The 7,969-nt window shown below is 43.2% G+C and overlaps 1 pseudogene across 1 annotated transcript; it reads right to left on the reverse strand.

The window, feature by feature from the left end:
• Window positions 1-4,770: 4,770 nt before the first annotated feature.
• Window positions 4,771-5,756, reverse strand: LOC118550617 (immunoglobulin heavy variable 3-23 pseudogene; annotated as a pseudogene). Its single transcript, XR_013440862.1, has 3 exons — window positions 5,615-5,756; window positions 5,134-5,511; window positions 4,771-4,877 (listed from the first exon to the last, which is right to left on the reverse strand). The product of XR_013440862.1 is annotated as an immunoglobulin heavy variable 3-23 pseudogene (transcript).
• Between the last annotated feature and the right edge of the window lie 2,213 nt (window positions 5,757-7,969).

Here is a 7,969-nt window from a genome sequence, read left to right on the forward strand (position 1 = left end):
AGAACCCTCAGTTTGTTTTTCAGAGTCCATCGTCTCTCATGGTTCTTCTCCCCCTCCGATTTCCCCCCCTTCATTCTTCCCCTCCTGGTACATTCTTCTTCTTCTTTTTTTGTTTCTTAACATATATTGCATTATTTGTTTCAGAGGTACAGATCTGAGATTCAACAGTCTTGCACAATTCACAGTGCTTACCAGAACACATACCCTCCCCAGTGTCCATCACCCAGTCACCCCATCCCTCCCACCCCACCCCCCACTCCAGCAACCCTCAGTTTGTTTCCTGAGATTAAGAATTCCTCATATCAGTGAGGTCATATGATACATGTCTTTCTCTGTTTGACTTATTTTGCTCAGTATGCTCCTTGTCTTTAAAACCTCAGCTATAAATTTCTGTATTCAGAGGTGAGCAGGAATCTTGCATTAAGACATTCTTACCAGTTTCCAAGTTTCAAAAGATCTTATTTAATAACAGAGGGGAGAAAATGAAAGATTTCTGGACTTATAAATTCCACAGGCAGGAAACAGGCTGATAAAATGCTCATCTTCAAACATGTGTCAGCTTCTAACAAAAAGGAAGGGTTGATCCCAGACAGAAAACAAGCCCCGAAAGAAGTCTGAGATAAACATTCTCAGGCTCTGAAACCTAATGGAGTTTGTCAAGATGGATATACAAATTGTTTAGGGTGGGTGACATCCTTTTAAATTACACTTTATCTCTCCTCTAACAAGAATGTCAGTACCTACTATTGTATGCTTGCCTTGCAGTTGTATTTTATGGGAGAAATATTGTTTTTTTGTATTGATGAAGAGTTTTACCCCCAGATGGAAGCAACCTACTGTTTCACTATACCGGAGCTGTATGTTCAGATTTGGAGATTTAGAGGTGATGATACTTATGTACATTTTGGACTTGCTTTAATGTTTAATAGGTTGATTTTATTAAAAGATTTTATTCATTCATTCATTTATTTATTCATTCATTTATTTCTTCATTTATTTATTTATTTTAGAGAGGGAGAGAGAGTGACCGAGACAGAAATTATGAGCGGGGAGGTGGTGGTTGGGGCATCAGGAGTGGGAGGAGCAGTCTCCCCACAGAGCAGGGTGCCTGACTCAGGGCTCTATCCCTGGAATCCAAGATCATGACTTGAGTTGAAGACAGACGCTTAACTACTGAGCCACCCAGGCGTCCCAATACGTTGATGTTTTGGAGGATGTTTCTGTGTGTAAGGTCAATGTGATGAGGGATTGTGGTCAATATTTGCAGGTAGGAGTGTGTCCTCTCAATTGATGCAGAAAAAGCATTTGACAAGACACAGCATCCTTTCCTGATTAAAGCTCTTCAGAGTATAGGGAACATTCCTCAAGTTCCTAAAATCCATCAATGAAAAACCCACAGCAAATATCATCCTCAATGGGGAAAAACTGAGAGCCTTTCCCTTAAGATCAGGAACACGAAAAGGAGGCCCACTCTTGCCACTATTGTTCAACATAGTACGAGAAGTCCTAGCAACAGCAATCAGACAAGAAGAAGAAATAAAATGCATTCAAATTGGCAGATAAGAAGTCAAACTCTCTCTCTTCACAGATGACATGATACTTTATTTGGAAAATCCAAAAGACTCCACTCCTAAATTACTAGCCCTCATACACAAATTTAATAATGTAGCAGGATACAAAATCAATGCACAGAAATCAATTGCTTTCTTATACACTAACAATGCAACTGTAGAAAGAGAAATTAGAGAAATGATTCCATTTACAATAGCACCAAAAACCACAAGATACCTCAGAATAAACCTAACCAAAGAGGTAAAGGATCTATACTCTAGGAACTACAGAACTCTCATGAAAGAAATTGAAGAAGACACAAAAAAATGGAAAAAAAAATCCATGTTCATGGATTGGAAAAATAAACATTGTTAAAACGTCTATGCTGCACAGAGCAATCTATACTTTCAGGGCCATCCCGATCAAAATTCCAATGACATTTTTCAAAGTGCTGGAACAAACAATCCTAAAATTTGTATGGAATCAGAAAAGACCCTGAATCACCAAGGAAATGTTGAAAAAGAAAAATAAAGCTGGGGGCATCACGTCGCCCAATTTCAAGCTATATTACAAAGCAGTGATCACCAAGACAGTGGTACTGACACAAAAACAGGCACATAGACCAATGGAACAGAATAGAGAGCCCAGATATGGACCCTCAACTCTATGGTCAAATAATCTTTGACAAAGTAGGAAAAAATATGCGATGGAAGAAAGACAGTCTCTTCAATAAATGGTGCTGGGAAAATTGGACAGCTGTATACAGAAGAATGAAACTCGACCATTCTCTGACACCATACACAGAGATAAATTCAAAATCGATGAAAGATCTCAGTGTGAGACAGGAATCCATCAAAATCCTAGAGGAGAACATAGGCAGTAACCTCTTTAACATCGGCCACAGCAACTTCTTTCAAGATACATCTCCAAAGGCTAGTGAAACAAAAGCAAAAATGAACTTTTGGGACTTCATCAAGATAAAAAGCTTCTGCACAGCAAAGGAAACAGTCAACAAAACAAAGAGGCAACCCACGGAATGGGAGAAGATATTTGCAAATGACACTACAGATAAAGGGCTGGTATCCAAGATCTAGAAAGAACTTCTCAAACTCAACACCTAAAAAGCAAGTAATCAAGTCAAGAAATGGGCAGAAGACACGAACAGACACTTCTCTGAAGAAGACATACAAATGGCTAACAGATACATGAAAAAAATGTTCATCATCATTAGCCATCAGGGAAATTAAAATCAAAACCACATTGAGATACCACCTTATACCAGTTAGAATGGCAAAAATTGCCAAAGCAAGAAACAAATGTTGGAGAGGTTGTGGAGAAAAGGGAACCCTCTTACACTGTTGGTGGGAATGCAAGTTGGTACAGCCACTTTGGAAAACAATGTGGAGGTGCCTCAGAAAATTTAAAAATAGAGCTACCCTATGACCCAGCAATTGCACTACTGGGTTTTTACCCCAAAGACACAGATGTAGTGAAAAGAAGGGCCATATGCACCCCAATGTTCATAGCAGCAATGTCTGTAGTAGCCAAACTGTGGAAAGAACCGAGATGCCTTTTAACAGATGAATGGATAAAGAAGATGTGGTCCATATATATAATGGAATATTACTCAGCCATCAGAAAGGATGAATACCCAATTTTTACATCAAGATGGATTGGACTGGAGGAGATTATGCTCAGTGAAATAAGTGAAGCAGAGAAAGTCAATTATCATATGGTTTCACTTATTTGTGGACTATAAGGAATATCATGGAGGATGTTAGGAGAGGGAAGGTAAAAATGAAGGGTGAGAAATCAGAGGGAGAGACAAACCATGAGAGACTATGGACTCTGAGAAACAAACAGGGTGTTAGAGGGAAGGGGGGAGAGGGGGATGGGTTGGCCTTGTGATGGGTATTAAGGAGAGCACGTACTGCATGGATCACAGGGTGTTATATGAAAACAATGAATCATGGATCACTACATCATAAACCAATGATGTATTGTATGGTGACTAAGATAATATAATAAAATATAATTAAACAAAAAAAAAGCAATAGACACTCATTTCTCACAGTTCTGTATTCTGGGAAGTCCCAGGTCAAGATGCAGGAAGACTTTGTGTCTGAAGAGCACCCGTGTCTTAGCCCATCTTTGCCCCTTCACGTCACATGGGGCCAGGGGGTAGGGAGTTTTCCCAGTCCTGCTGTATAAGGGCACTAATCCCATCATGAGACTGCACCCTCCTGACCTAAGTGCTTCCCTAAGGCCCCACCTCCTCCTCCCATCACATTAGTGTTCTGTTTCATCATGGGGATGCTAGAGGTCGCACACTTTGAGCTGGTATCAGCAACTGAAGGATCAATTAGTTATTCTCTGCAGGTGGAAGGTTCCTCCAGTGGACCACTCAACCTGAGGATTCCCATGTATTCACTGGAAGCTTCTGGTCTCTGTGTGCACACAGTGAACACAAGACCTTCAGAACCAGCTGTTGACCTTGGAGAGTGGACAGCTTCCACTGCAGACACTGGGTAAGACTTTGGTCTATTTCTATGATCATTTTATAATTTCAGCTGCTTCCATGGATCATTCTTACTTTGCAAGGATTCTGACTGCTTCTTCTTAGAATGGCAATTTTTCTCTTTTGTTCTCCAAGTTTTCATATTGTTTAGTAGAAATAGTCATCATACCATATGCTTTTATTATTGCGTGCTAGTCCTTGACCTTCAGTCGTCCCTTTTCTCCTCAGAGCCCACACAGGGGAAATCCAACAAGATCCCATGGATTTGCCCTCCTTTGATGCAGCTGGGAGATTAACTCCACACCAGCCCCTCCCATGAGCAGGACTCCTTCGCCCCAGTGACCCACAACATACACCCTGAGCCAGTGTACTTCCCTGAACCTATCCAAGCATTTATGTTTTGCTGAGAGATCTGCCCTGTTCTCAGCAGACATGATGATGAAGGTGATAAAGTTTTCATACTCGTGTGTGTCTGTGTGTGTGTGTGTGTGTGTGTGTGTGTGTGTGTGTGTGTGATCATCAGACTCCACATCTACACCACACCTGGAGGGGAGGGGGAACCTCTGCTTTCCCACGCTATCACTAATATTGATGCTGTGAGCATGGTTCAAGACAGTGTTCACACCAGATATTTTTCTTCCCTTGCTTTGGATTATTCATGCCGCTGTAGCCTCATGTCCAGCATGCACTTTACGCTGCTTCTAACAAGCTTTCACATTAAGCTGGGTGGTCCTGTGATGCACAGGGATTGCTGCTGGGACTTCTCTAAGGTACAGTGGAGGTACACGGAGATATTTGTAATTTATTCCTATTTAGAGACAACAGTAAGCAAGTGTAAGCAACTCTGTGCTTTGTGTATATTAGAATAGTTTTTTTCCTATTAAAACAAAGTTTCAAATCAGAGAATGAATAGGTAAGCACAGAATCATGTGAAGAGGGAGTCTCCCTGGGGGAAACAGCTATATATGGAGAGGAAGGCCCAGACTCTGACAGGAAGCCTGCCCATAACCTCCATCTGCACCTGTTCCTGGGGCTTAAAGACAGAATTGGTGAGTAGTGTGCACCCCCTGGTGGTCCTGATCCTCTTCTACAGTGAGGTTTGTGTCTGGGCTCACACTGACTTCCCCTCACTGTGTCCTTCGCACAGTAATACACGGCCGTGTCCTCGTCTCTCAGGCTGTTCATCTGCAGATACAGCGTGTTCTTGCCGGTGTCTCTGGAGATGGTGAATCGGCCCTTCACAGAGTCCGCGTAGTATGTGCTACCACCACTACTGCTAATAGCTGCGACCCACTGCAGCCCCTTCCCTGGAGCCTGGCGGACCCAGTTCATGTCATAGCTGCTGAAGGTGAATCCAGAGGCTGCACAGGAGAGTCTCAGGGACCCGCCAGGCTTCACCAGGTCTCCCCCAGACTCCACCAGCTGCACCTCACACTGGACACCTGCAGACACAAGACATCCTGGTCAGGAAACTGTCACACAACCACTCTTTCTCTCACTCACATACTCTCGTACACTCAATGTTTCTTGTTCACCATAAATTACCTTTTAAAAGAGCAACAAGGAAAACCCAGCCAAGTACAAACTCCATGGTGAGTTGTCTGTGTTCTGTCCTGCTCACCGAATGGGAACACCTGGGGATCCCGGGGCTGGGGCTCCTCTCCCAGCTGCAAGGGTTGGGGCTCAGCTGGTTTAATCAGCAGACGGAGGGCCCTATTTGCATGTCCTCTGAATATATATTCAACTTGGGATCTGTGCTGACAGAGAGGGCAGTGTCCAGAGCAGGTGTGACTGCCGTTGATGTGGTGCTATTGATCACTTGTGAAAAAATATCATTTACTATTTGATAACTTTCCAATGTACATTCTTGGCCTCCATGTCCTACTTTGTTTTTACATGTCAACATCAATCTTGGGGTTTAGGTGTCATGTTCCCCCTTAAGTGATGTGAACCTACACCTAGAATTGTGGAAGGTTTCTGAGTTGTCCAAGAGCATTTATGGGGTGAGAGTGAGCAAGGATATAAGTCGGTGCTCCTTCCACAGTACTGTATCCCTGAAACCCCCCTTGGGACAGAGTGGGCAGGCTCATGAGGAAGGTGGAACCCCTCCTGTAATGGGGACAGAATGCTGGTTCTACAGTTTACCTGAAATGCAGAGAGAATCAGCATTGTGAAGGTGTAATTTCAATTCTCTCAAAGTTTACTCTATCTGTGTTCCTCCAGAATCATCTCTGTGATTTCCTATAATAGCTTCGATGTGTGTACTTGTCACAGGATGAACTACACACTTGCAGAGTGTGGGATATGATAAACACTGGTGTGAAAATCAATATTATCGAGAGTGAGCACATCAGTTCTCCCTAAAATGTCCTGTACTTATCTTGGATTTCCTCCTCCCTCTTCCCTTCTTCACCCTGTCCCCACATAACTATTGGTCTTTCTCATGTCACCTTAGACTAGCTTTAATTTTGTAGAATTCATAAATCGATAATTGTATCATATGTACTTTCTTTGTAAGGCTTCTGTGGCTCAGCATGAAGCCTTGCGCGTACAACCATGTTGCTGTGTGTATCAGGAATCGTTGGTTTTAATGACTGGCAGCCCTGAAGGCGCAGTCTCGGAAGCACCAGCCAGAGGAGGATCTGAAGCAGCTGAAAGAAGCTGCTTGCCTCAAGGCTCATCCACACACCCTCTCATCCCAGGAGCTCTATGTTCCCAGAAAGAGATACAATCCCTTGTTGTTTAGTAACATTTCCTTTTTTTCTTTTTTTATTTTTTAAGATTTATTTATTTGGGAGACAGAGCATGCACATGGGGGGAGGGGCGCAGAGAGAGAAAGAATCTCAAGCAGACTCCATGCTGAGCATGGAGCCCAATGTGGGGCTCGATCCCACAACCCTGAGATCATGACCTGAGCTGAAATCAACCAGCTGTTCCACCCCAGGAGCGGAACTCCACCCCTCCGAGTTCTCCATTCTTTTTTTTTTTTTTTAATTTTTTTATTGTTATGTTAATCCCCATACATTACATCATTGGTTTTAGATATAGTGTTCCATGATTCATTGTTTGTGCATAACACCCAGTGCTCCATGCAGAACGTGCCCTCCTCAATACCCATCACCAGGGTAACCCATCCTCCCACCCCCTCCCCTCTAGAACCCTCAGTTTGTTTTTCAGAGTCCATCGTCTCTCATGGTTCGTCTACCCCTCTGATTTCCCCCCATTCATTCTTCCCCTCATGCTACATTCTTCTTCTTTTTTTTTTCTTTCTTAACATATATTGCATTATTTGTTTCAGAGGTACAGATCTGAGATTCAACAGTCTTGCACAATTCACAGCGCTTACCAGAGCACACCCTCCCCAGTGTCCATCACCCAGTCACCCCATCCCTCCCACCCCACCCCCCACTCCAGCAACCCTCAGTTTGTTTCCTGAGATTAAGAATTCCTCATATCAGTGAGGTCATCTGATACATGTCTTTCTCCGTTTGACTTATTTCGCTCAGCATAATACCCTCCAGTTCCATCCACATCGTTGCAAACGGCAAGATCTCATTCCTTTTGATGGCTGCATAATATTCCATTGTATATATATACCACCTCTTCTTTATCCATTCATCTGTCGATGGACATCTTGACTCTTTCCACAGTTTGGCTATTGTGGACATTGCTGCTATAAACATCGGGGTGCACGTACCCTTTCGGATCCCTACTTTTGTATCTTTGGGGTAAATACCCAGTAGTGCAATTGCTGGATCGTATGGTAGCTCTATTTTCAACTTTTTGAGGAACCTCCATACTCTTTTCCAGAGTGGCTGCACCAGCTTGCATTCCCACCAACAGTGTAGGAGGGTTCCCCTTTCTCCGCATCCCCGCCAACATCTGACATTTCCTGACTTG

The sequence above is a fragment of the Halichoerus grypus genome, chromosome 8 (assembly GCF_964656455.1).
Source record: "Halichoerus grypus chromosome 8, mHalGry1.hap1.1, whole genome shotgun sequence".
NCBI classification, from domain to species: Eukaryota; Metazoa; Chordata; class Mammalia; order Carnivora; family Phocidae; genus Halichoerus; species Halichoerus grypus.